The sequence below is a fragment of the Leopardus geoffroyi genome, chromosome A1 (genome assembly GCF_018350155.1).
Source record: "Leopardus geoffroyi isolate Oge1 chromosome A1, O.geoffroyi_Oge1_pat1.0, whole genome shotgun sequence".
NCBI lineage: Eukaryota > Metazoa > Chordata > Mammalia > Carnivora > Felidae > Leopardus > Leopardus geoffroyi.
Window position 1 is genome coordinate 145,461,509 of NC_059326.1, and position 27,321 is coordinate 145,488,829.

At 36.0% G+C, this 27,321-nt stretch overlaps 1 protein-coding gene across 10 annotated transcripts in view; it reads left to right on the forward strand.

The window, feature by feature from the left end:
* Nucleotides 1-27,321, forward strand: part of ATG10 (autophagy related 10) — a 445,276-nt gene that overhangs the window by 212,766 nt on the left and 205,189 nt on the right. Inside the window, exon 2 of one of the 10 annotated variants that reach the window (XM_045497137.1) lies at nucleotides 15,256-15,339. The exons of the other annotated variants lie outside the window; for them this stretch is intronic. The gene's annotated coding sequence lies outside the window, so the exon portion shown is untranslated. The remainder of the gene's footprint in view (nucleotides 1-15,255; nucleotides 15,340-27,321) is intronic. 10 annotated transcript variants of the gene reach the window in all.

Below are 27,321 nucleotides of genomic sequence, written 5' to 3' on the forward strand. Positions count from 1 at the left end.
GGCAACTTCTTATTTGACATTTCTGCTTGAATGTCTCCTCTCAGATCCTGAAGTCAACATGTCCAGAATTAAACTCTGAGTCTTCTTCCTCCCAAACTTACCTAGTACCACCCAAACTGACCTTCTCTCAATTGATGGCAACCCCATTTTTTCCAGTTGTTCAAGCTACTGGAGTTTACATTAATTTCTCTATTTCTCTCATACCCTGTGTCCAATCCATTAGGTCATTCTGTTGCCTCCACCTTCATAATATCTAGGATCAGACCATTTCTCATCATCTCCTCTGCTACCACTCTGCTATAAACAACCATTTACTCTTGCTAGGGTTACCTTCCTAACTATCTGCCTGCTTCCACCATTGCCTTTCTATGGTGTAACCCTTTTAAAATGCGAGTCATATTGTGTCACTTCTCAACTCTAAGTAAAAGCCAAAACATTTATAATAGACTGTAAACTGTGTGATATGCTCCTTCCTCACTTCTTACTCTTCTAGCTTCCCCTCCTAATTCCCTTCCTTTCATTCACAACTATCCAGGCACACTGACTTCCTTGCTGTTCCTCAGACACACTAGAGAAACACTAGACAGGCACTCCTGCCTGGGGCCTCTAAATTGGCTGGCCCCTCTGTCTAGACCATTCCTCTTCCAGATATGGCTGACCACCCTCCTCTTGCCATCCCTCCCATCCTTCATGTGTTCGCTCACTTTTCATCTTCTTAATAAAGTCTTTCTGACCACATTTTCAACATGTTGAGACACTTGGGCCCCTACCTGCCACCCTCACTCTTGACTTCCCTTATTCTGCTGTTTTCTTTTTCTCACACTATTTACCTTCTAACATGCTCTGTAATTTACTTTTTTATTATGTTTATTGTTTAAAGTCTCTCTTTCCCAGCTTAGTCTATGAGGACAGGGATCTTTGTTTTGTTTGCTAATATGCCCAATGCCACTAGGATATCACCAAATATAAAGTAGGTACACAAACAAATGATGTTAAATTAATGATTGAATATCTGGTTTTCTATAAAAAATAAAAATTCACAATTTCTCTGAAGAACTTAATTAGATGAAAAGTTATTTGAAAAATTATGAGAAATTTTTAAAAATGCCGATGTTCTTTTATCCCTTAATTGGTGAATTAGGATCCATGAAAACACCATAAAATTTACATAAAAAGTTAATAAGTATCATTCAAATAACCTCTTCAGGGCAGTCTTTTTAATAAAACTGGCATTTCTGTAAAAATGGAATTTTTCTATAATGATATGCAGTATAGTGGAATTTAATGCATACTTTAGATTTAAAAATAACCGTGTAACAGTGTGTTGAGTGGGACCTTTTTATCTTGTTCCAGAATTGCAGCTAAGGCCCTAAGCTGAAGACAAAATACCCTGAGTAACTAATTTTCTGTATTTGGATTGTTATGAATAATCTACTAGCCACTGGGACCAGAATGCTGCCTGTAGAGACTGTTCTCAGAGACCATTCCTGAAGAGAACCCCATCGCAGTATGAGAATAAGATTTAGCAGAGGAGAAATGCAGAGTCTTTAATGAGAAACAATCCCCTCCCCTCGTTTCCTTGTCCAAGGAACTGCTTATAAAGAGTACGGGATGCCTTCAAGTCAAGAGGAAGGTCATTTCATTGTCTCATTGAGCATTTGCTTAGCTATGGACTGGCTAGTCTTGCGTTTTCTGTTAGAACAGTGCTAAATAGAGTTGAGGATGATACTACAAAGGTGGAGGACACTATTAAATCTATTCAATATAGTCACTTCAGAGAGTAGCTAGGTTTGGCCTGTTTTCCTATTGTCCTCCTCAAGCCAGGAGGTAAAAGGACCTTTGCAGTGGTAGAGGGTACAAGGTCATTGCCCATATTAGGTAAGTGTCCAGGAGGTGGTTTCTCTGCAGGGTCTTCTGAAGAGCCCATACAGTCACCCTCTGAGGGAGCTAGCAGCTGCTTGCCTGTCATATGCAAGGTCAGTATCAGCTAGAGAAGCAAGAGCAAATAACAAAGAGGGTACTGTGACTCCATCTACTTAAGCCAGGGGATGACAGTCCTTCCTACTTCTAGTTCTTAAGCCATGGGTTCCTGGAAGAAGTAGTGAGGGACAACAGGTTCCTCTAAGCAAGACTCTGCTTCACTTTTACATTCCAAGCTGCAGAGAGTGTGAATCGAACTAGAGAGAAAAGAGCTTCAAATAGATTTTGAGTCTGAAGTCTTCAAAATCATAAAAATAATAAGTTTGAGTTCTGATTATCTGAAAGATACAGTTCTAATAACTGAAAGCACCTAAGAAGTTATGGTGTGGCACCAAGATGTTGTTTAAGGATCCTTGATATATCCGTTAGGTATTTGATGCATAATAAATCATTACAAAACTTAGTGGTTTAAAACAACCATTTATTATCTCTGAGAAGCTTATAATTAGCTAGACCATTCTGCGATTCTGTGACAGGCTTAGTTGATGTCTGCAGGGCTTGTGTATGTATCTACACTCAGCTGAGGGTTGGCTGGGAGCTGGCTTGTCTAAGATGGCCTCAGTTGGAATGATTCAACTTGGTTCTATGTTCTAGCAGGCTAGTAGCCTGTTCTTGTTCTCATGGTGGTGGTAAGGGTCCAAACACAGAAAAAAGAAACACTCAAGCTCTCTTTAAGACCTCTAATTAAACTTTCCTTGGGGAGCCAAGCTCAGAGTCGTTGTGGGAAGGCACTACCAAAGGGTTAGAATATAGGGAGCCTTGAAAAATTGGGGTCATTAATGCAGTCAGTCTGCTACACTTACCAGATGCAAGAGGAGATTCCACACAAGAGAGTTATGAGCAGTTATGGGGGAAAATTTTTCATATCTGTACTCTGAGGAGTAGAGACCTTTTAATCACAGGATACAATTGATTTGGACTACATAAGCTCCTAAGATACAGACTGTTTCTTCTATATGTTCTTTCCAATGTATAAGTTAACAGAAATCTTTTTTTAATGATTATGGTTTTTTAGTCTGAGGGTTACCCTGGATTTGAATATATATAGTCTACATAATAAGTCAACAGATAATATCTAAATTTGATTTATCAGCAGAAAGCTGTATACATAAAATGTATGGAATTTGGATGCCAGAAGATATAACAAGGAAAGTTGCGGTTGCCTCTGGGTCGACTAACTACAGTGTGTGTGTGGGGAAGGGGGGCTAAGAAAGACACTGCTGATTTTTGTGTTATGGATGCATTTTAGTGCTGTTTGACTTTTAAAACAGTATGTTATATTACTTTGATTAAAATGAGTAATAATTTTTTTAAAAAGAAAAGTCCTTTTTCATAGCATCATCACCGTCCTGTTATTTACATATACTTGATTTCATTTAATCCCCACAATATCCCTATGAGTTAGCTATTATTGTTTCTACTTCAGATGAGATGTGTAGGCTTAGAGAATTTAAGTGACTTGTCCAGCCAGTGTTAACATAGTCTTTTATGTAAGAGGCAGGGTCACGATTGGAACCAAGGTGTGTCTGCTTCCAAAGATTATGATCTTAACTCCTAACCTGTAGTTTAATATTTAATTCATTCACTTAGTTTGAAGCTGAAGTTTAATCTTCTCCATACCAGAGGCTCACACTATTATATAACCCCCCACAATGAACTAGGATATATGTATTTTTTTCCTACTAACAAACTTTAGTTGCTTCTTAACATTTAGTCTTGAGAAGGAAAAATAGCGATTGAGTAAATTCTTCCAGTGGGAATATGATGAATATCCACCATGTTTACTCTGAGGAATAAATTACCACCAAATTTACTCTGAGGAAAAAACATTTACTTTTACTTAATACATTGATACATTAGATGCTTAGATTCCAGATACTGGATTATAATAGCACATAAATTTAGATGTTTCTTAAAAAGTATACTTGTAGCATCTTGTTGTATAAGGAAAGTATTTATAATTAGGAGTTTGATTAAGAAGAACTGATCTGTTTTCATTACTTTTCCAAGTTATCAATATCCAGCTGTATTATCTTACTTTTAGGTGTTAAATTTGAAACAAACTTCATATACTAATTGCTTTTAACAGCTGCTGTAGATATTTATTGCAAATGTCATTGAAAAGACAGATTTAATATATTAGTTTAGTACACATGGTGATTTACAGATTAGAGTACGTTAAATAAACTGTGTCAGAAATTATAAATAAACTAAAATGAGTAAAATTATCCTAAAATTGCTAGACAAGTCTTCACATTTAATGTTACATTAATGAGTTTTGTACAGAGACTGTTTAGAATAAAATCCTTTTTCATCAGATGTTGCACATATGCCTTCACTGTTTGTTTTTCTTCAAAGTAAAACTTAATGAAACAGCTAATAAAACCCAGTTTTACTCCTGATCCTTGAAAGAAACAAGCCCTTGAAGTGCACCCACTGTTTATTCTTTTGCACTGGTTTTTGCTACTTTTCAGCATGTAAATTTTCCAGTAATGGAAAACAGTCAAAGCTATAAACCTTTTCTTCCAAGTCTTATAAACCCAGTATTTATTTCTTATTTGTAAAGTGATTGCACAATGGAAACATGCTTTGCACACATAGAGAGAAGTTTGGTCTCAGATCTTCATGTCCACCTCCTGCTGGCTTCAGGAGGGTGTAGTGCGTGTGCATTTAAATAGATCTTTATTATGTAAATACTCAAGAACCAGAATAGGGGTTTAATTACCCTAAAAAAAATGAGAGGTTTCCAAGTGAAAGGCATGTATGAGACTCCTGTACACTGTTACTCTCATAAACCTGAACATGTATTAGATTGGTGCATAGCTTATGAAAAAGGATCAGCTTCCATGAATTGGAAATATATAGATGGCAGATGGGTATGTACCCCAGTGGTTTTTTCAGTAACCATAGCATATGCCATTCTGTGTCTTCCCGGTTCTTTTATGGAGAGGGTTGTTTTTGACTCTGGTGATAGGGTAGAGGTAGATATTTGGGTTGGGATGTGAGAGGCCATGCTACTCCAAAGTGTGGTCCTAGATTGGTACCAGTGCAGGCAGGTAAGTGAAGAAATTGAAAATGAGTGCTTAGAAACTTGTAAATAATGTGAATGAGTAATATTATATCTGTGAAATATAATTTTTAAAATTTGAAACTGGTAGTCGGGGGGCGCTATGCATGTGTGGGGGCAGGGAGCATATGGGAGAAACTCTGTACCTTTCTTTCAGATTTGCTGTGGACTTAAAACTGCTCTAAAAGAATAAAATAATTCCCCTTCTTCTTCTCCTTCCCCCACCCTCCTCCTCCTCTTCCTCCTCCTCCTCCTTCTTCTAAATTGGGACTTCTATTTTATATGTTTTGGATTTTTTTATTTCATTTTTTTTCCTAGTAATTCGTTTTAGTGTTTTTCACAAAAGCATGTCTATGACAGATTGGAAATAAAATTCCTGATCTTTTACCACAGATGGTTTGAAAAGCATTTGGTCTAGGATGAGATTTTCAAATGTTGATTTATGTTCCTTTGCCCCGTTACATACCATTACATGTTAAAATTTGAATAAAAATCAAAGGCTATCATTTATAATTTCAGTACCCTAACCAAACTGCCTGATGACATTGAATGGTCAATGAGCTAAGGGTTGGATGTAGAACCTGAAGTGGAGATATTCTGTGTTCCCCATTAAGGACAGGTTCATATGCTCTAGTGACCACTGAGTGGGAATTGGTGTTGACATTCTCATAAGAAAATCAGAAAGCCTGACCAGGATTTGTGTCCAAATGGAGGTGGGTTAATGCCAAATTGAGATTTTAAAAAATTAGGGCAAAGTTTTAGGTGGAGGGTAGGGAAGAACAGAGAAAGCTGAGTTATGTACTTTGTGGTACTTTTGAAGGGTTAGGAACTTTGAACCACCATGGGATAATATGTGGGCCTTGACAACAAAATGGTGGTAGAAACGGGAAAGCATCCATAGCAAGTTTCATTTACTTTTCAGTTTTACCCAGTTGATTTTAATGCTACTGAAAATCATGATAAGGGATGCTTCTTTGGTGTGCATTTTATCCATTGCTGATACCTGGACAAGCAATCAGAATATAAAGCTGAGATTTATGTATTATATAACCTTGAGTCATAAAAATGTTCATAAGTCATAGAAATAGAAGTTTAGAGTAGAAGGTCATATAATTCACCTTGTTCCAGATACTGCTTCTCGTAAGGCAGCTTTTTTTGTAGCCACTCGAGGTATGAGTTCATGCCCATGATGCTGGGAGGGAGATATCCTGAGATAGCATTCAGGAATTAGAGATCCCAAGCCCTATTTGAGCTAAAATGAGACTTACCCATTGGATTATCCAATAATATGTTGAGCTTGGGAGAGAGACTAAAGGCTGATCAGGGAGAAAGTTGGAAGTTGAATACTTGAACAGCTACAAGCGGGCTTAAGATACTGATGGTCATAATTCATTAACAATGTCTTTTATAACCATTCAGAAATTTATAGTAGTTGAAATTATATTTGAGTGCTATTTAAATGACTCCATATGTAAACTCCCTAAATTAAGCAGTTATTTTGGACCAAAAAACTTCAGGTGTGGCACCTGTGGCCAGCAAGTTCTCTGTAGTAGCCTTGTCATATAGCATATACCCATGACATTGGACCTTGAATCATCCCAGTATGTCTGATTACATATTTATGATATACTTGTCATCAGTATTTTTTTTAGTTTTTAAAATTATGCTAAATATGTATGTATATATAACATAAAATGTACCATTTTAACCACTTAAATTAATTTTTAAAAAATTATGGTAAAAAACACATGACAAAATTTACCATCTTAATTCCTCTTTAAGTGGTTCAATTCAGTAAAACATTTTAATAGTACTAAGTACCTTCACATTGTTATACAGCCATTACCACCATCATTCTCCAGGACTTTTTATCTTAGTAAACTGAAACTCTGTACCCATGAAACAACTCTTCATTCCCCCTTCCACCCATCTTTAGACAACCACCCCTTTCCTTTGTTCTATGACTTTGATATCTCTAGGTACCTTACGTAAATGGAATTACATAGTATTTGTCCTTTTGTAACTGGTTTATTTTACTTAGCATAACATCTTCAGGGTCCATCCATATTATAGTACATTTCAAATTCTTTTTTTCTTTTTAAGGCTGAATAATAATTCATTGTATGTGTGTGTATATATGTATATATGATGATATGATGTTTTATTTATCCATTCATCTGTTGCTGGATATTTGGATTGCTTTTATCGTTAAAAATTTTGTCTTTCACTCTATGTAAAATATTTGTATTTTAATTTCAGTTTAGTTTATCACCATTGGCTTTATTTTATAGTTTTGCTGACTTTGAATTTATATATGATTATTTTTATTACTTTTATTACCATTTTCTCATAGTGAGTGTTGCTAAATAAACATTGATTTTAGTACTTCTAGATTTATTAATTTACTTACTTAGTTTTTGCTTTTGGTGTTAATAGTTAGCCAAAGTCACATTCTTGATAGAATTTAGTAATTATTATTTGTTTTTAGAAATTAAAAAATATTTAAAAAAAAATCAAGTAATGATTGAATGTAATTTAATTACGTTTATTCATTAAAAAGCTTTCTAGCTTTCAAAAATAAAATACCTTGTGAAAGTATTTTTAATCCCACATCAGTTTACATATTATATATATTATGTGAATATGCCAAAGTTTTAATTTTTGGAATAAACAAAAATCAATGATGAATTGTTTGAACTTTTATTAAGTTTGTTTTTAAAAAATTTTAATGAACACAGAAAATTCCCGATTCCTGTAAATAGATTTCATGTAGTCGTAAAAGTCTACATAGGCCACGTTAGTTTTTCATATTTGAAAAATATTTAAATTTCAGATACTGTCAATATCTATATCTATAAATATATATTTATTGATATAAATATATCAGTTTAATGGATAACTTTTCATTAAAGCAGAAAAGCCTTCAGTTTCACATAAAAAATAAATTGAAGTTACTAGTTAGGTAATGAAATGAAAATTATCTCAAACTTGGATATGTGTGCTTAGTAACTTTCCCCCCTCAGCCTAAATGCCTTACTGGCAGGAAAATGATTGCAAAGACAAGGTACACAGCAAACTGCACTGGCACCTCACCGCAGAAAATCCCGGGCAGGAAGAGACTGGACCATCTTTAAGTGTTGCACAAGTAATACAAAAAACCAAAACTTTTTGAGATTGGTTCAAACAGTAAGCTTTTACAGTTTATTAGGATAAAGCTAAATAAACCAGTTACAAGATCACACCATTTGAAGCTAAAGCCAACTGCCTCAACGTAGGATGGATAGAAGCCCTCATTTTACCCATCAGTCTAGAAATTGAGGCCAGGAAAGCAAAAGAGATGGAAACAGTGGTACTCTCAAGTAACACTTGTAAATATGTTGATGATATGTCAGATGGTACAAAGAAATTATTAATGCAGGTTATTATTAAAATAAACACCTGTTAAGAAACTGCCAAATTCTGAAACAGTTAGAATTCCTGAAGAGAAATGCTGGGAAGAATATCAGTTCTCTATAAAGAAATACCAAAAGAAATTACTGGGGGTGAAATATTGAAGGTTGTGAATTCATACTTTGAAACAAATAAGGTATTATGGAAACATGCTTGGGTTTGTATACTGATGGAGTGAGTGCAGGGACAGGAAGATGTAATGGCTGCACACCAAAAGTTGGGAAAATACTGAGCTTCAAATAATACGATATTTTCTTTTCATAGAAGCTCTGTTGTAAAAGTCTGCCTCCATATGAATTTCACATAGTCTGGTGTATTCTAAATGGAGAATACAATATACCTGAAACTGCTTTATTCACATCTGTTTTTAGCTGCATGTGAAGAAATGGGATTGGAATAAGCTTTCCACTGTTTCATACTCTGGGTGGTATATGTCCAAAGAAGAGTTCTGTCAAAAGTTTATGAGCTAGAAGGAGAATTCAGACTTGCTCTATAAACAGTTCTTGTTTGAAGATTTGTTAAAAAGTAGTTATTGGCTTGAAAAAATAGTTTCATTAGCTGAGTGAATAAACCTAATAGAATATTGCCAGAATCTCATGATAATGTCTCCACATGTGCTGATACAATTTATGGAGTTAGTGCAAAAATTTGGCCTCAGAAACGTGGGGTTAAAAACGATTCATTTGTGGCGTTTAGTTTGTTGCATGGTTTCAATAGTAAAGAACGATCATTAAGACGAGTAGAGCAACATCTTGCATAGTTAAGGAAAAGCTGCATCATGGATTTAAGTGTATGATTTCAGTTATATTCACAATTTATTTATGCTATCCTAAGAAATTTTCACATTACACTTGTTGATGAAAGTAAAGGAAGAGTTGTTTGATTTACTGAATGATGACAATTTTGAAGTACAATTTATCTTTGAATTATCCAAATTCTAGTTAGTGATGAGAAAGGAGTTTCTATCATTTGCCTGTGTAGAGGTGGAAAGTAGCTTGGGGTTGCTGGTAGGGGTGGAGATTGACTAATAATTTTGTAATATAAAGAAAATGTATTTAAGATTTTTTTCACTGAGTTCCTTATAGATACCACCAAATCCCATCAAGTTTACTCCATTATACTGTTCAAATATGAATTTTTATGTGTGTCATGATTTGAAAGGGTTAGGAAGCACTGGACTGAAACCTGTAACAGTCTGGAAAGCTGAGGCAAGAATGTTAACTGTGACAGGTCTCAAATTCAGTCATTAAATGATTTCAGAGAATAGAGTACAAAGCAAAGACTGGGAGAGGGTAAGATTTCAGGAAATACATTTACTAACTGGGCAAGTGTGATGGGGGAGAGCCTGCTGTCTCCTATGTCTTACTGAGGTGGGGAATAAGGACCAGCAGTAGTGGGATGGGTAGGTGGCAAGAAGATGATGAACCAGACTCATCTGGACTAAAGCCAAATAGCTGTTTTGGTGGTCTCTGAATTATGTGGAAGAATAAAGGCTTGGGTAGAGAAATAGGTTTCTTAGCCTTCTATAACTCATTCATGGGGATTGATCAAAACAAGTCAACTTTTGAAGGAGAAACCTACTTTTTGGAAAAAAATACTAGTAATTACTTTGTGTCAGGTTCTATATTTAGTGTTTTCTATGTATTAATTCAGTTTAATTTTACACTGGCTGGTAATAGTACCATTATGATTCTCATTTTAGAGGTGAGGAAACTAAGGTCACTCCTGTTCATGGTAGAGCTGGTACATGAACTCAGGCAGTCTGGCTGTAGAATCTCTGTACCTGTCTCTATGCTACACTGCCTCTCAAATCTGTAGTATATCTAACTACCTTTCTCCTCCTAAATTTCCCCCTTTGATCTCAACACAGACTGTTCTCATGTCCTGGACCTTCTCCTGTGGAGGAAGTGGCCTACAACGGATGCTATACTAGGACTTCCTCTTAGCGTTATGACTCAGTTGCTTGTTTGGGGGAAAGTTGATGAATATAGTCCAAAATTAAGATGTCATCAGAACATTTACTTTGCAATACCCCATCATTTTATTAAGTAGCTATGCTTTAGAATATGGTGGCCACTAGCTACGTGTGGCAATTCAAATTGAAATTTTAATTAATAAGTAAAATCAACTCAGATCAAAAACTTGGTTCCCTTAAAGTTGCACAAGCCACACTTTAAGTGGCTACTGCCTACCATTTTGCACAGCACAAGAAAGTTTTCTGTCATCACAGCTGGTTTCATTGGACAGTAGCTTTCCTCTTCTCCAGGTCAGCTACATAAGAAGTGAGAGCTCATTTCCTATTGGCTTCTTACTCCTCAGGCTGCCTTACTTCAGTGATTGGCTCCACTGTCTTTCCTCATATTGTAAAAGACAGCGATACCAGAAAATAAAAGATTTTTATGGTCATTAGTTGCTGGTTCATACAAGATATGCTTTCTTAAAACAGTGCTACAATACTGTTGACCTTGCTGTCCTTACCTTACTTTGCAAGTATAACAATTACAAACTGTGTTCCAAGAAATCCGTACATGACAGCCTGTCACACTTTGGCTTCTGTTGAACTTGAAGGCATCTTAGCTCTTGTGGCTTAAAAGTGTGCATTACTGTTAATAAGCAAGAGCTCGTATGGGTGTGTAGTTGGATTTTTGAACCCAATTTTAGGATTTGATTATTATTCATACTGAGTATAATCTCATTTTTGCCTGTTGTAATGGAGGTTTTGCTTTGTTTTTAAATTAAATGTGGATTTGATCAGCTGAGAAACCATCATCATTATTATTATACCCAGCTTTGATAAGCATACCTTTGTAGGTTGGCTGAAAAAAGTCATATCAAACTAATCTCTTGTTTTCTTTTGAGACGGTTACCAGATGGGCAGGATGCTATGGAAGTAGTGAGTTTGATCTCAACCAAATCATTTAGAATGTTTTCAGGGGCTGGCAGTTTGGTGAATAAGGACTGCAAAAATCATATCAAATTTGAAAAACCTATTTAATCTGAGAAAAATAGACTGTTCAAGAAATTCAAAGGACTGTGTTGAGTGAGCAGTGTTGATCAGAATGATAATTTATTGTTATCAGAGGACGCTATCAAGGTTACTTACGATAAATATAAAGTGTTGTTAGTATGTTCAGGAGAACACATGAAGTTCCCCAGACCTTGGGGCAGCTCTACATAAGCAGGGGTAACTACAGGATATTTTCATTCTTGCAACCACAAAAGTGAAGTGAGCCAAAAAACACAGTGGGAATTAAATGAAGTAGGGTTAAGTTTTCATTAAAGGCTGTGCAGTGCATTCACCACTCCTGGTTGCCCTGGCAACCAGGCTCCCTCGCATGCTAATGACATTATAATGAGAAAAAAAACACATGCAAATGCAGTAAATAGTAATTAGAGGCAGAGCCATACATGGAGTGGTGAGCTCCACCTTGGGAAGGTCTGGGGAAGAACTGGTGAAGGGTTTGTATTGAAGACAAAGAAAGAGGTAATGAAATAAAGACTTTGAGCTATGTATAAAAGGGTTGAGTCTGCACAGAGCATACTCTAACATTTGCCTCCTGCAAATACCTGTCTTTTCTCCAAGCAGAACTTAGCCAAAATCAGAAGTCATGCAGTTGTACGTCCACATTGTCTTAACAGTTCTATCTGTTGGTATCAATGAATGGAAAGAATCTTTGTTGTATTTGCCTTAGATTTGGAGCAACTGTAGCAACCTGCTGTTTGGAATGCCCTCTCTGCTCACATTGGACAGGACTGGTCCCATCCAAAGTAGTGGAGCCAGAATATGTAGCCAAAAGTCAGTCTTGGTGAAGAGAGAGTCTTAATTCTGTATTGTTTCAGGTGGGATAAGTAGGACCAACAGAAGACTACATTTGGTTAATATAGAGTATAACTGACTAATAATACATGCCACTGGAAATGTGTCAGAGATGCTGTGTGACTGCCTCTCTCAAATGTGATAGATAGGGTTTTTGATTTGCCTGAATGGTTAGACTCAGAGTCTATGAATTTGTGCTCAATTTCATTCTCTTCCCTTTATTTCATTTTATTCAGGCTCTTTTTCTCTGTCTTTTCTATTTTTATTGCCACTGTTGTTTATCTTTTGTTTGTGTATATTTCTTGGAAATGACTAGAAAATGTTAAGTTGCCTGCTTCACATTATTCTAATTCTTTGATTTATCTTATTAGTGTCAGCTGAACCATAAATTATTGAATGAAAATCACCAAAAATAGCCATTAAGATTCATAAATTCCTACTATTTTTTTCCTCTTTAAATAAAAAAAAGTTAAAAGTTTTCACAAGGAGTGCATATCTACTTTTGTAAAAATTTGCATTAGTCTATTATTAACAGTTCAAGTAATATAACATATATATGATAAAGTGTTTTTGGCCACTTCTCACCTTCTCTGCCAACTCCCAGTCCCAAACTTCAGAGAAAACCATTGTGGAGAGTAAACTTTAAAATCTCTTTCTGTGAATTTATATGTGTGGTTATTATATGTAATCATGTACATTATTAAGATATTATTAATATCTAACACTTATTGACTGAATGCCATGTATCAGACACTGATCCTTTTTGTATATTAATTCATTTAATCCTTAGATAACCTCCCCTTGAGGGATTTTATAGAAAGAGGAAGGAAGGCCAAGAAAAGTTAAGAAACTTGTCCAAGGTGACAAGCCAAATTTATATCCCAGGAAGTGTGATTTGGAACTCATGTTTTCTCTCATCACATTATTCTTCCTATTCTGCAGGTAACACACGCATATATGTTTTCTTTTCCCTGTGTCTAGAATCAATTACTCCATATGCTTATTCTTCAGGTAGTTTTTTAACTTAATATTCAGAGGTCATTCCATCTCAGTAACTTACTTCTTCCATTTTTTCAAATTATTGCATTTCATTCTCCTGTTCAATGCAAGATAATTTAAGCAGTCCCCTATTGCACCATTAGGTCCAATACACCATAATTTAAACAGTCCCCTATTGATGAGCATTTAATTTGCTATAACAAATGATACTTTAATAAATACCCATGCAGAACAATTTTTATATATACTTATATATCTGTAGAATTAATAGTTCAAAATGGAATTGCTGAATGAGAGAGTGTGCTCACTTTGAATTTTGATGGATACTGCAAAATTAGCACAATTATCACTTTCTTCTTGAAATACTCTTTGCTTAGCATCTGGGACATAAACCTGTCAGTTAACTTCCACCTTGAGACTGTTTCTTCTTGGCTTCCTCTGCTGGTTCCTTCTCATCTATCAACAGCTGAACACTGGAGTGCCCCAGGGCTCATTCTTTGGACTTCTTTTCTTCTCCATTTAGACTCCCTCTCTAGGATATCTTACCCAGCTCCTTGGCTGTAAATACTATACATTCACTGATATCTCTTAAAAATTGTATTTTTAGTGCCTATCATGTCCCTGAACTTCTGGCTTTTATTTCCAGCAACCTAATTGATATTCCATTTGAATGTGTACAAGGTATTGCACATTTAATTCATTTTTATTAAAGCTTCTCCCTCTCCACCCCAACCTTCTTCTTCTACATACTTCCCTATCTCAATAAATATTAGCTTCCAAATGTTCAGGAGAAGAGCCTGAAGTTACCTTTGACTCCTCTCTTTCTCTTATATCCATGTTTAGTCCTTTAGTAAATCCTAACTCCATCTTCAAAATATATCCATAATCTACCTCTTCTCACCACCTTGACTGCACCACATTAGCCCAGGCTGCATCATTTCTCACCTGGCTTGTTGCAGTGGCTTCCTAATTAATGCCCATTTAGAATCTAGTCTTTAAACAGCAGCTAGAGTGGTCTTGTAAGAATGTGAGTCTGGTCATATAAGTCTGTGGCTCAGAACCCTCCAATGACTTTCAGTTTTAGAATAAAATCCAAAGGTTTGTTCATGACTTCCAAGGTCTAATCAGTTCTTACACCCTTTACTCTCTAGTCTCAAGTTCTGTCATTTCCCCACTCTTTCATTCTGCTCCAGCCATACTAATATCCCTGCCATTTACACCATGGGGACTTGGCACTTCCCATTCCTACTGTCTGTTGTGTTCTTCTCTTAGATAGCTTTATGACTTATTCCCTTATTTTGTTAGATCAGTGCTCACCATATCAGTGAGGAGCTACTACTTGCCTACCTAATGTAAAATAGCATCTTCCTAATCCTATCACTCAATCCCCCTTACCCCTTATTAAAATTTATTTATTTACTTATTTTTATTTTTTAACAGAAAAAAAATTTTTAGTGTATTTATTTATTTATTTAGAGAGAGCACTGGAGCAGGGGAGAGGCAGAGAAAGAGGGAAAGAGAGAATGCCAAGCAGATTCCATGAATCAGAGCAGAGCCCAACGTGGGGTTCAAACTCACAAATTGTGAGATCATGACCTGAGCCAAAATCAAGAGTCAGACACTTAACTGCCTGAGCCACCCAGGCACCCCCTTACTACTTATTTTTAGAGAGAGAAAGCAAGGAAGGGAGAAGGGCAGAGAGAGAGAGAGAGAGAGAGAGAGAGAGAGAATCTCAAGCAGGGGCCTGATCCCACATAGGACTCCTCGGGGGGCTCCATCCCAACCGTCAGATCATGACCTGAGCCAAAATTAAGAGATGGTCAATGGTCCAACTGAGACACCCAGGCATCCCTATTCTAATTTAATTTTATTGCACTTAATCCCACCTACTTTACATATTTAGTTATTTGTTATCTCCTCTACCCTGCTCCCTGTTTTCCAGAATGCAAGCTTCATGAGGAAAAGAACCTGTTCACTTTCTGTTCACTACTGTAACCCTGAGGCTTAGTACAATATATTGCATGAAGTAGGTGCTAATAGTATTTGTTGAATGAACGAAAACATGGACAAAATTTCTCTCCAAATATACTGTAGCAATTGATTTTCCTATCAAAAAGTATATGAGTATCCCCATTATCTCATACTCTATAAAATTAGATATTACTGATCTTTTTAAGTTTTTCATTCTAAAAGGTAAAAAATGATATATTGTTTTAATTTGCATTTTCCTTATTACACTGATGTTGAGCATATTTTTATATGCTTATTGGTCACTGGTATTTCTTCCAGGAATTTTTTGTTTATGTCCTTTGTCTGTTTTACTGTAGGGTTGTTTATCTTTGTAATATCGATTTGTAGGAGTAACTTATATATTATGACTATCAATCCTTCATTTCTTATATGTATTGCAAATATTTTTTCCTAGACCGCCACTTCTCTTTTAACTTTGTTAATAGTGTCATTTGTCATATAAGAGTTTTAAATTTTTAACAAATCTGCCTTCTTTTGCTTTATGGCTTCTGGGTTGGTGTTTTGCTCAGGAAGTCCTTCCTAACTTCACATTATGAAAATATTCTCTTATATTTTCCTCTAGACCTTTATTATTATTATTTTTTTATATTTAGAGCTTTAATCCATCTGGAATTTATTTTGGAGATTGTGTGAGATGGTAATGTGGTTTACTTTATTTAATGGTGAACCAGATGACTTCATGTTTATTATTGACTCATCCATTCTTCCATCTATGATCCAATTTTTTTCTTATATATTAAATTCCAACATATGAATCTACTTCTGCACTCCATATTCTAATCCTTGATCTATTTTACTTGTCTGTCACAATAACATAGATTTTAATTATTACTAGTGCCCTTTAGTTGATTTTGATAACTGATAAATATACCATTCATTGTTCTTTTAAAAAAAAAAATCAACTACCCTGTGCATTTTTTAAACATAAATTTTAGAATCATTTTACAAGTTTCATAAAAAACTTGTTGGGATTTTTTTCATGGTCTACAGTAAAGTTGTAGAGTTTTCCTGACATGATACATATATTCCTGGATATTTGACATATTTTTGTTCATATTGGGAATGGTGTATTTTATCTTCATGATTTTGATTGATTACTACTATATTTGTAAAATTATTGGTTTTTAAAGTTTTCTTTTAAATTTAGTTATTTTGAGAGGGAGGGAGGGGGAGAGAGACAGAGAGTGAGAGAGGGAGAGAATAAGTGAGGAGGGGCAGAGAGAGAAAGAGAAAGAGAAAATCCCAAGCAGGCTCCTTGTTGTCAGTGCAAGATCATGACCTAAGCAGGACGCTTAACCAACTGAGCCACCCACGTGCCCCTAAAATTATTGTTTTTATATGTTGATCTTCTTCCTGGACACTCTATGAAACTCTCTTATTTATTTTTATTACTTTTTCTGTTGATTCTTTAGATTATTTAAGCACACCATGGAACCGTCTGCCATTTTATCTTTTCTTTTATAAGAACTTTCTCCAGACAATGAGTTGGGACACTTGTAGACCTCACCTTGTATATTTCCAATCTCTTAGAGATTACTGTCCTGCACTGCCTGTGTCCCCATATCTGAAAATTCTGGTTTCATGTTTTTTTGTTTAGCTTTCTAGTTGCTTAAGATGGGAGGGTAAATCTAGTCTCCATTCTATAGAACTAACTACTAAAGAATGCAAAACTTCTTGAAGGATACTAGTGTGTATTGCCATTATATGAAACATTTAAATTTAATAAATATAGATTCTAACCTAAGATATTATCAGATATATATGATCATCAGTTCAACTGTTTTGTTTCCAAACCAAGATTGGCAGCAGAGCAGTGGGAGAACATGATTAACTCATGGAAATGAAGAAGAGGTATTAAAGGATGTCTCCCTAAGATTTGTAGCATTGTGGGCTATTGTGTTGGCCCAGCTTTCACATAGCTCTTGCCTTGATACAGAAGCAACAGACTTCCTTCTTCTGAGATTTACTCATGTTATGCTCTGGGAAGCAGGAGTTCTGATAGAAGGAAGATACAGAAGGAGAGTGCATTCAGTAGAAAAGCTTTAAACATGCACAGGCTTGGAATGGAGATGACTATGAGGGCAGAGATTGTGACTCATTCTGGGAAATATGTCAGGAAACTTTTGTTACATTAATAAAAAAGACTGAGAGGATAACATCTTCCCTCTTTTTCTTCCTCTTCCCTCTTTTCTGTCAGTGTGAGTTTGCCACATTCCTGATATTGATCCAATTAGTGGATATTGAATGCTCTTTTTGGCAAGTAGAATGATTTTAGTAAAGTCTTCAGTCTCACAGTATTCAGGCCTCATGGATAAAAAGCAGTGATTGTACTAGTACTGTGCAGCCTTCTCTAAAAGCTGTCAGTATCTTCTTCCCTATGATTGGTCAAAACCCTTTTGGTTTTCAGCAGTAGCCGTGAGAATCTGGCTTATTGTGCTCAGGCTGGAACGGCTTCTGAAGTACTAACCATTGACTCTGTCCTACCTTGGCTGTTCTTCTGGGCAAGCTGCCTCTGTGTTCTGTGCAGCAGCTGTGTGACTGCCTTTCACTCACCTCTTTCTGCTTTGCTATCTATACTGAGTTGAATAGTGTCCCCCCCAAATTCATGTCCACCCACAACCTGTGCATGTGACTTTATTTGGAAATAGGGTCTTTGCAGTTGTAATCAAGTTAAGATGAGGCTATACTGGATTAGAGTGCTAAGTACATTATGACTGGTGTCCTTATAAGACCAGGGAAATTTGGACATACAGATACAGACACACCAGGGAGAAGACCTCATGAAAACAGAAGCAGAGGTTGGGGTGATGCATCTGCAGGTTGGCAACAATCAAAACCTAGGAAAAGGCAAGGGAGGCTTCTCCCCCTAGAGCCTAAAGAGAGAGCATGGCTGTGCCAACACCTTGATTTTGGACGTCAAGCCCCCAGTTTCAGAATGGTGAGAGAATAATACATATCTCTAGTTTTAAGCTACCCATTTTGTGATACTTTGTATGGCACCTATACAAAAGGAAGACCTTTCTCACTTTCCCTTTCTCTTCCTCCCACCCTCACAGCAGAAGCCTTCTCTGAGTTAAACTGCTTAAGGTCAGGCACATTTTATTTTGTGAGAAACTAGTAAAGTTAACAAATTGTTTGTACTGCTTTGCAAGAATAATGCTTTGAAATCAAAGTGACAACTTGCTACCCTGATAATTTTCTACTGTCAGACTATCACATTTCTTTCAGTTTACTTTTCAGTATAAAATAACTTCAGTACTCTTAATTCTCTTGAATGGTTTGCTTAGAAGAGATAATGTTATAAAACAGAAATTATTTATGAAAGAAATCAGATTTGGAGTAAATTTAAATCTAGAAATCAAGACAGGGAAAGTCAGAATCTGTGACATTTATATGTTTGTTTTTTATTCTATGATATTAGAAAAGCAATGACAAAACTTTAAGAAGATTTCAACTAGAGCGAACAAAATATGGTAAATCTCTATAAAGTTAAATTGGAAGTAGAAGCAAAGAGAAAAAAAATATTTTTCTGCACCAGGTTTCCCACATCCCCTCTAATCACTTATAGTAGCTGTTGGCCATTCCTTGGGCACAGATAAGCCGGAATGCTCTAGGAGGCAAAACCAAATTGTTTAATATAAAAAAAGTATGAGGCACAGATGGAGGTCCCATATCTATGAACTGAAAATTGAAAACTCCAAATGGCTAAGTTGGAAAACCTGCAAACATTATTAAGAAAACAAAAGAAGAAAAAGAGACTGAAATCCCACAAAATGCTTTATAGTGAAACTTAACATTGTACAGATACCTGTTGAAAGTGTTAATAAGGAAAATGGAACTGATGTGATTTAAAGTTACTTTTTGGTGCTTTGGCTCCAAGAAAGAGAAGGGATTTAGCATCCTTTAAACTGTAATCATTGTCTAAAAACGTGTGTGAAATAAGCAGGCTGTGTAGGTCTGTGTAAACGCAGAAATGCATGCTTCTGTCAGATAAGGTCACTAAATTGGTTCAGTAACCTTTTCTGGTCTGACAAGTAGCTGGTTTTCTTTTGCCTTTTTTTTCTTGGGGCCAGTGTGCTTTTCTGTGTTTGACCTGCATTTGGGGAAGGGGAGGGTAGTGTGTTCTCCTGCTCATCTACGAAGTCAGGAATGGGCTGGAGGTGAAAAGAGGGGGGAATTGGCAGGTCTGAGAGTCCTGCCAGGAAAAGGGAGCAGAGCTGTTGTTAGAAAACCAACTTCTTAGGCAAATGAGCACAGTGACAGGCTTCTCGGTATGTCTTCATTGAATGAAACAAAGAATTGAAGACCCTTAAAATTGGAATTTTAAGTAGCCAAAAAGATGTTTGCCAAAGATATGCTAGAATTCTAGGAAAGAAGTATTGACCTTGTTTTGGTTTACCAACTAGAGGGTTAGTTTAAAAAGGAGAGAAAAACAAAAATTAGTATATGTAAACACATTTGTGGTTTTTAGAATAATTTTGATGTCAGAGTGGAAGGAAAGTTTAAAACTTTCCTTATTTAGTTTTCCTAGAATAGTGTTTTCTTACATGGGTTGGATCTTTATTTACTTTATTTGTTTTAATTTTTACAAGGAAAAACAGTACATGGTCATTGTAAAAACTTTTATAATACATAGATATATAAAATACAGAAGAAAATATTTTCTTTCCTCTGTTTCAGATATGTAGTTTGTTTTCTATGTAAATATAAATATATGAATGCACACTTATAATATATTTATGTAAATGGGATCATTGTTCTGTAACTTACTTTTTCCACCTAATATTATATCATGGCATCTTTTGTTGTGAGTTATTGAACATCTGTGTTATTTTCATAGTTATCCCTTTAACCTTAAATAATGTACGTCTGCTTCCTGATTTCTCATCTTTGGACAATAAAAATTGATTCCTGTTGTGATAGATGAGGAATTAAATGTGCTTATACTATCTCCCACATTCCTTCCTGTTCTACTTCTGTTTTTTAAATTATATTATTATTTTTATATCATCAAGATTTATAATATTTAGATTTTGTTTATTGTATTTAATAATAATGTAATTATTTCTCTTTGTCTTGTTTATAGATGGATTAGAATTTAAATCTAATAAAAGTATATAGTGAGTGTGCTAATGTAGGCAAGATTCACTGCTGAACTAGGTATTGTGATAGAAGGCAGTATAACCGACTGATATGCTGCTGCCTTGGAGAGAATATTTCAGTCAAACTCCTACAGATTATCTTTTCTTTTCATACCTTGGCCTTGCTTAAGAAAGCTCTTTTAATTGGGAAGAATCAGAGAGTCTCCAGTCAAGGGCCTGTGGTCACGTGTGTTTTGTTGTTTGATTTCCAGCGAATGAACAAATATGTTCAGTAGGCATTCACACGTTAGGTCAAACAGAAAAAAGCAATAATTATGGGTTGTGTTGTGAAAATGGTGAAGCAAGGGGGTATCAGCCTATATTGGATGGGACCCAGCCAGAATTTTTTTTCCCCCCACAAGGACAGCCCCAGCTTCCTTAGCTGGAGCTGAGGTACATCTCCAATCCTCTGCCCTAGAAAGTTTTGAGATAAGGGTAGATTATTTAATAAATTACTGTGTTATGTTGAATAAACTCCAAAATACTAAAATACCAGGGAAAATTAGAGATGTACAAAGCTTTTTTTCAAAGCTGAAATATGTTATATCCTCATTTTTACTTTTGGGTTTTGGTTTCTGAGTTTTTGGTCTTTTGAAATTTTTGGAAATGCATTCCAAATGCATTTGGAAGGTATAATGATATCAGAAATTGGAACCAGAGTTAGTCAGATTGGGTGGGTGTGAGGGGTGGACACGAGGTGGGGACACATTAACATTTTTAGAATTGTGTTCTGGAGGATCTCTAAATCCTTAACTACTTTCCTACACCAACTTTGGCTTTTTAAAAAATGGACAGGTACTAGTTTAACATCTGATCTACCCAGTAAAATCTTTGCTTTCCAGAGGCAGTTTTTACTTTCTTTTTTCACCCCTTAGATTAATCAACTATGGGCAGCTACTGGTAGTATTGATTTGATCTCTTACAGAAGGAAAGAATAACCACCTGAGATTTGTGGCCTAGGTTTGGCCTGTTACTCAGGGTTCCACTGACCCTGAAGGGACTGTTTGATCAGTGTTGGCAGTGACCTAGAAACTTCTGCATCCCTTAATTCCTCCCCAGCAACCTTGCCATTCTGGGCTGTTAACTTGAGTTTGAGTCCTGTGTGCAAGACTACTACAAAGCAGAGCTGAAGTCCTTAGGTAACCACCTTTTTTTTTCTTTTTCTTTTTCTTTTTTTTTTTTTTTTTAGATAGCAGTGTTTTTCTAGAGACCATTAAAACCTTATTAAAATTCAACAACAGAAGCCCTATAATTATTTGGATAGCTGGATTCCAAAAGACATAACAGCTCTCTGGGTGGCATAGCCCATGGCAACTTGTGAGAAAGCAGACACAAACATGTTGTGTTAAGAAATCTTTAGATCCCCTTCCAATACACAATCAGAACCACACTAGAAAACTTGTCTCTATAGCTTTCTATACAGCTTCCAAGACATTTTCTCCCTAGAAGTTCAAGATTGGAATTTATTACAGCAGTGTGATAGCCTGGAGACATATGTTCAAAGGACAATCAATGAAGGATTTGTTTAACAATCAATGAAGTGTTTGTTACTTATAGGCACAGAAGGCTTTGTACACTAAAAAAGTAAGTTTCCTTCCTAACCCTACTACCCTCTTCACCCACACTTTCAGAGGTCACCACTGATACCAATGTCTTGGGTGTCCTTCCAGATATATTCAGTACACACAAAAGCGTATGCATTTGTATTTAAACAAATGATGACATAATATACACACACACATACTGTTCTGCACATTTTTCCCCTTAATGATCTATTTTAGTTATTACTCCATATCACTACTTGTAGAACTTACTCAATTTTTATGGCTACATAACATTGCATTGTTTGGATATACCATAATGTTATTTAACTTCACTGATAGGCATTTAGGTTATATCCAATTTTATGCTGTTGAAGCAATACTTTATACATATCATTCCATGAATTCTGTTTCCTACACGTGCAATTCTATTTGTAAGATGCATTTCTGGGTGGAAGACACGTGCATTATTAATGTGTATAGGTATTGCCAACTTGTTCCTGAGGAGATTATACTAATTTACCCTGCCCTGGCAACATAGGACAGTGCCTACCATTTTATTTATATCTTTATCTACCCGCTATATTTCGTGCTTTTTTTTTTTCTTTGCCAATCTGATAGGTAAAAAAATGGTGTCACACAGTTTTAATTTGCATTTATCTTATGGGAAACATTAAACCTATTTTTATATGGTTACTATCCCTATGTACTTCCTCTGCAGTGAACTGTTTATATCCTTTACTCATTTTCCTATTGAGTTGCTGGTCTTTTTCTTATTGGTTTATTGGAACTGTCAATACATTGTAGAAATTAAAGCTATTTATATATTGACATAATTAATCCTTTTCTATGATATGGCTGCAAATCTATTTTTATATTTTGATGTTTGTCTTTTGACTTTATGGTGTTAAAGTTTTTTTTTCTGTGGAGTGGAAATTATCAATATTTTATTATGACCGTGAAGTTTTTGTCTATTTTTAAAATATCTTTATATATACATATATACATATATATATAAACATACAAATATAAAATCATTTACATATATTTTCTAGTGTTTTCATCTAGCACATTTATGGCATTGTTTTTTCTCATTTAAGTCTTTATTCCTTATTTTGGTATAAAGTGAAGGGCATTCTGTGGAGATAACTTGAGTTTTGACTGTGCGGAGGAAGTGTTCTCTTTTTAATTGGTGTTTGGCTTACAGCACCTGGACACATTCTATTAGTTTCTCTTCTGCCGTGATGGAATGAAGCAACCTGCTTTGTGGCAGATGGGCAGCACGATTTTCTGATGGCTGAAGTGTAGTTAGATACAGGACAGTGACAGTTTTAAGTTATGAGATTAATGGCAGTTACAGAGGCCTAGGTTAAGGCTGGGCAAATTGCCAGAAAGTAAGGTTTGAGGTAGTAGTAAAGACCACTTGAAAAGCAGTCTCAGCCCTGTCACAGCTCAAGATGAGTGTTCGCAGAGGCCAGTTTAGAACATGGAGAGCTCCAAGTGAGCATACTATTCCTAAAGGTTGGGAGTTGTTTGTGGCCATTTCCCCTGAGACAGCTACAGATTACTTGGTTGACTCTGTTCTTAGAGTTCCAAATGGGAACTTGAATGAATTAAGTGAAGTAATTCTCAATCCTGGATGCTGCATTACAGACTACAGGAAAGTTGTGACTGGGAACCCCAGCTAAGGTTGAGAACCATTGTTTAATGTAATCAGTCTTCAATCCCTTTGAATCAGGGATTGCAGTACATGTTGCCTCAGTGCCTCCAAAAGTGCACACAAATTATCTGGGATCCTGTTACATACAGATTCTGATTCAGAGGTTCCCGAGCAAAGCTTGAGATTCTGTGTGTCTAACAAGCTCCCAGATGACAAGGAGGCTCCTGGTTCCCAGATCACCCTTGAATGCTTCAGCTTGTTACTAGTGTGCAAAGTTTGGGCTTTCACCACTCCACAACAGTCAGTAAGCATGTTTCTACCATGATGCTGATCTCTGGCAGAATTGCTTAGTGTGGTATGGAGAGCACTGGGGTCATATGGCCTGTTTTCCAGTTCCAGTGGCTCCCCCAATTAGTTGTAAGACAGATCTCTTAAAGGTACTTAAGTCCTTCACCCTCTAATCTCTAACACGATAGGGTTGAGTTGGATAAACTGCAAGGTTTCCTTTGTTCCTGCCTTCTCCTATTCTGGTCCAGAGTGTTTTCAGACTCCGTGGAGACAAGGAACCAGTGTTTTATGTGCAAGCAGACTCTGTAGTTAGGACCCTTTCTTCCCCAGGGGCTGGGCCTAGTCTTAACTTTGGATTGCTTGGGGAAAATAAAACTAACACATGTTAAAAAATTAAAGAAAACTTGACATTGAATTGTAAGCTATCATAACTACAGAACGAATGCAGGGAAGCTAGAGTTGAGTGTCTACCAGGAAAGTCAGTTGAGATTTGAGTTAATTATCATTTATTGGGCCAGACAGACTGTAGTACTAGCTCAGGGGGCAGTTCCTCATGCTTTTATGTTTGCTTGTCTCTACAAAAGCAACCTTCAACAGTGAAGAGGAGAACATATTTTTCTGCCTTAAAACAGCGTAGGAGAAGGCCTACTTCTGTGAAAGTAAATGTTTGAAAGGAAGCTAATATTCTATAAGCTCTTTTTTTTCTATATTTAATTTTTCAAGGCTAATGTTGACTGTTAAGAGATTGATACTGAAAAGAAATTTACCGTATATATAGGCTGTGTCAAAAATCCCATGTATCTCCTTATAGACACCAGTAAGTAGTATCAGAAAGTACCCACAATAGAAACAACATCCCTTAAATTACAAGTAATATTAAAAATGACACATCTCTCTATCTTAATTCATTGGATAAGAGATCAGATAATACATTTAGATTTTATAACACAGGTGTATAGGAATTTTTGACTTAACCTCTTGGTGTCAAAGGAGATGTATTTTGCCTTGTATTAGAATTTGCCGTAAGAAGAGGTTGTATGATCAGCCCTCATGAAACAGAATAGTTACCTTCATTTGATGAATCAGATTCAGTACACACAGTTCAGTTCTAACTCTTCTCTGAATGTCTAAAGGGTTTTTTTTGTTCCCTCTATAGCTAGATTATTTTTAAATTGCGGACTGCCAGTACTTTCTGTCTCACAAACACGTATCATTATGGTTTTACTGTATTTGGTAAATCTTTTATATAATCAACTATTGATTATCTAGTATAATGAGGGTGATCATACAATATAGTAGAAAACCATCTAGTTTAGTCCTTCAGGTCAAACTATTTCATGATTTAGGAGCCTCTTTCTGTGGTTATAGGAGGCCCATTCTCAACAGCAGGAAAACTCATCTAGTTTTAACATAATAAACACAATATAGGTCATTTTATAGAAAGGTTATTTTAGTTGCAAGTGACAGAAAGCCCAATCCAAGTTGGGTGAAGCCAAGGAGGGGCTTTTTGAAGCCGGGTAATTGCAAAATTTGAGGGTAGAACTAACTTTAAGTATGGGTGGTGTAAATAGTGTAATCAGGATCTGGTCTTTCTGCATCTCATGGCTTTGCTTTCCTCTGCATTGGCTTCATTCTCAGGCTCCATTTAATTACTTGATGGCTGCCAACACTGCCAAGGCTGCCCATCTTCCTGGTTGAAATCCAGTCGAAAAGAGAATACCGTTCCCCGTCCCCTAACTGAAGTCCTGAACTGTTTTCATTGGCCCTGAGTAGACTGCCCGTCTGAGTTTCTGAGGTCAGCAGGACTGATGTCCTTATTGGCCAGATCAGAGTTCTTTGATCATTCTCATAGTTGGGAGGCCATGTCCACACTGACAGGGAAATAGGGAAATGCTTCCATAGAAGATAATTGACTACTCTTCCAGAAGATGGGGCAATAAATACCTGATGTAAAAAGCAGCAACAACAACTACACTCACGACATATATCTTTCTCAATTTAAACCAATATTAAATGTCATTTATGTTGTCTAAATATAGAGATTTCAGTGGTAGAAGGACATCGGGGATGTACTTTGTGTTTAGATGATGCAGAACTAGAATTAAAAAAAATGATTAATTCTACAAAATGTATAACTTGAATGAAATAATAAAAGGTGATTATATTGGATACCTAATAGCTTACTTTACAGGGAAGAATGATATTCAAAATGTTTAACAACCTGTGGCAGTGGTATCAACCAATCATAATAAGTTGGATCCAGCCAATTAGAACTGGTGCTGATCAGGACCAAACAGCAGCATTCTTTTGTGAGTGCTGGTAAAATATCAGCCCAGGCAACCGGGAGGCATTGTAAAGGTGCCGCCAGATTTCTCAGAAAATATAGTTCCTGTATTAGTTTCCTAGGGCTACCATAAGAAAGTACTATGAACTGAATGGTTTAAAACAAGTACATTCTCTTATGGTTCTGGAGGTTGGGAGTTGAAAAGCAATATGTCGGCAGGGCAACACTCCCTCTAAAAGTTCTAGAGAAAAATCTTTCCTTGCCTCTTCTTGCTTCTGATGATTGGTGGCAACTGTTGGCATTCTTTGGTTTGTAGATGTACCACTTCAGTTTGTACCTCTGTTTTTCTGTGGCCTTCTCCACTGTGTATCTGTGTCTCTGTAACCAAATTTCCCTCTTCTTGTAAGGATGCCAGTTGCATTGGATTCAGGGTCTACCCTATTCCAGTATGACCTCCTCGTAACTTTATTACATTTGCATAGACCCTGTTTCCCAAATAAAGTCACATTTATAGGTTCCAGGTGGACATGAATTTAGAAGAGCATTATTCAAACTAGCTCAGGTACCTAAAATCCAATGCTCTTACATTGTTGGCATGACACAAAATTTTAAAAAAGAAGCAATATTAAAATGTACTATAAAATTTTTTTCTTATTTTATAGATAAAAACTGGATTTTTGAATCTTAGTAAAAGTATTTAAGTGAATTATGAATTGTTTTAGTTGGAATGCTATTCTGTATCTTAACTGCTGCGTCAGAATCAGTAATCTCATCTTCATTAATTATAACTATTTCTGTTAAAATGTGAATGTTAGTATGATAATTTGGTGGAGAATTAATATTCATTGATATGTAGGTATGTTTGTACATGAGGTATTACATTTTTATATAGGACCTTTTTTTTTTAATTTTTTTAAATGTTTATTTATTTTTGAGACAGAGAGAGACAGAGCATGAGCAGGGGAGGGGCAGAGAGAGAGGGAGACACAGAATCCGAAGCAGGCTCCAGGCTCTGAGCTGTCAGCACAGAGCCTGAGGCGGGGCCTGAACTCACATACTGCGA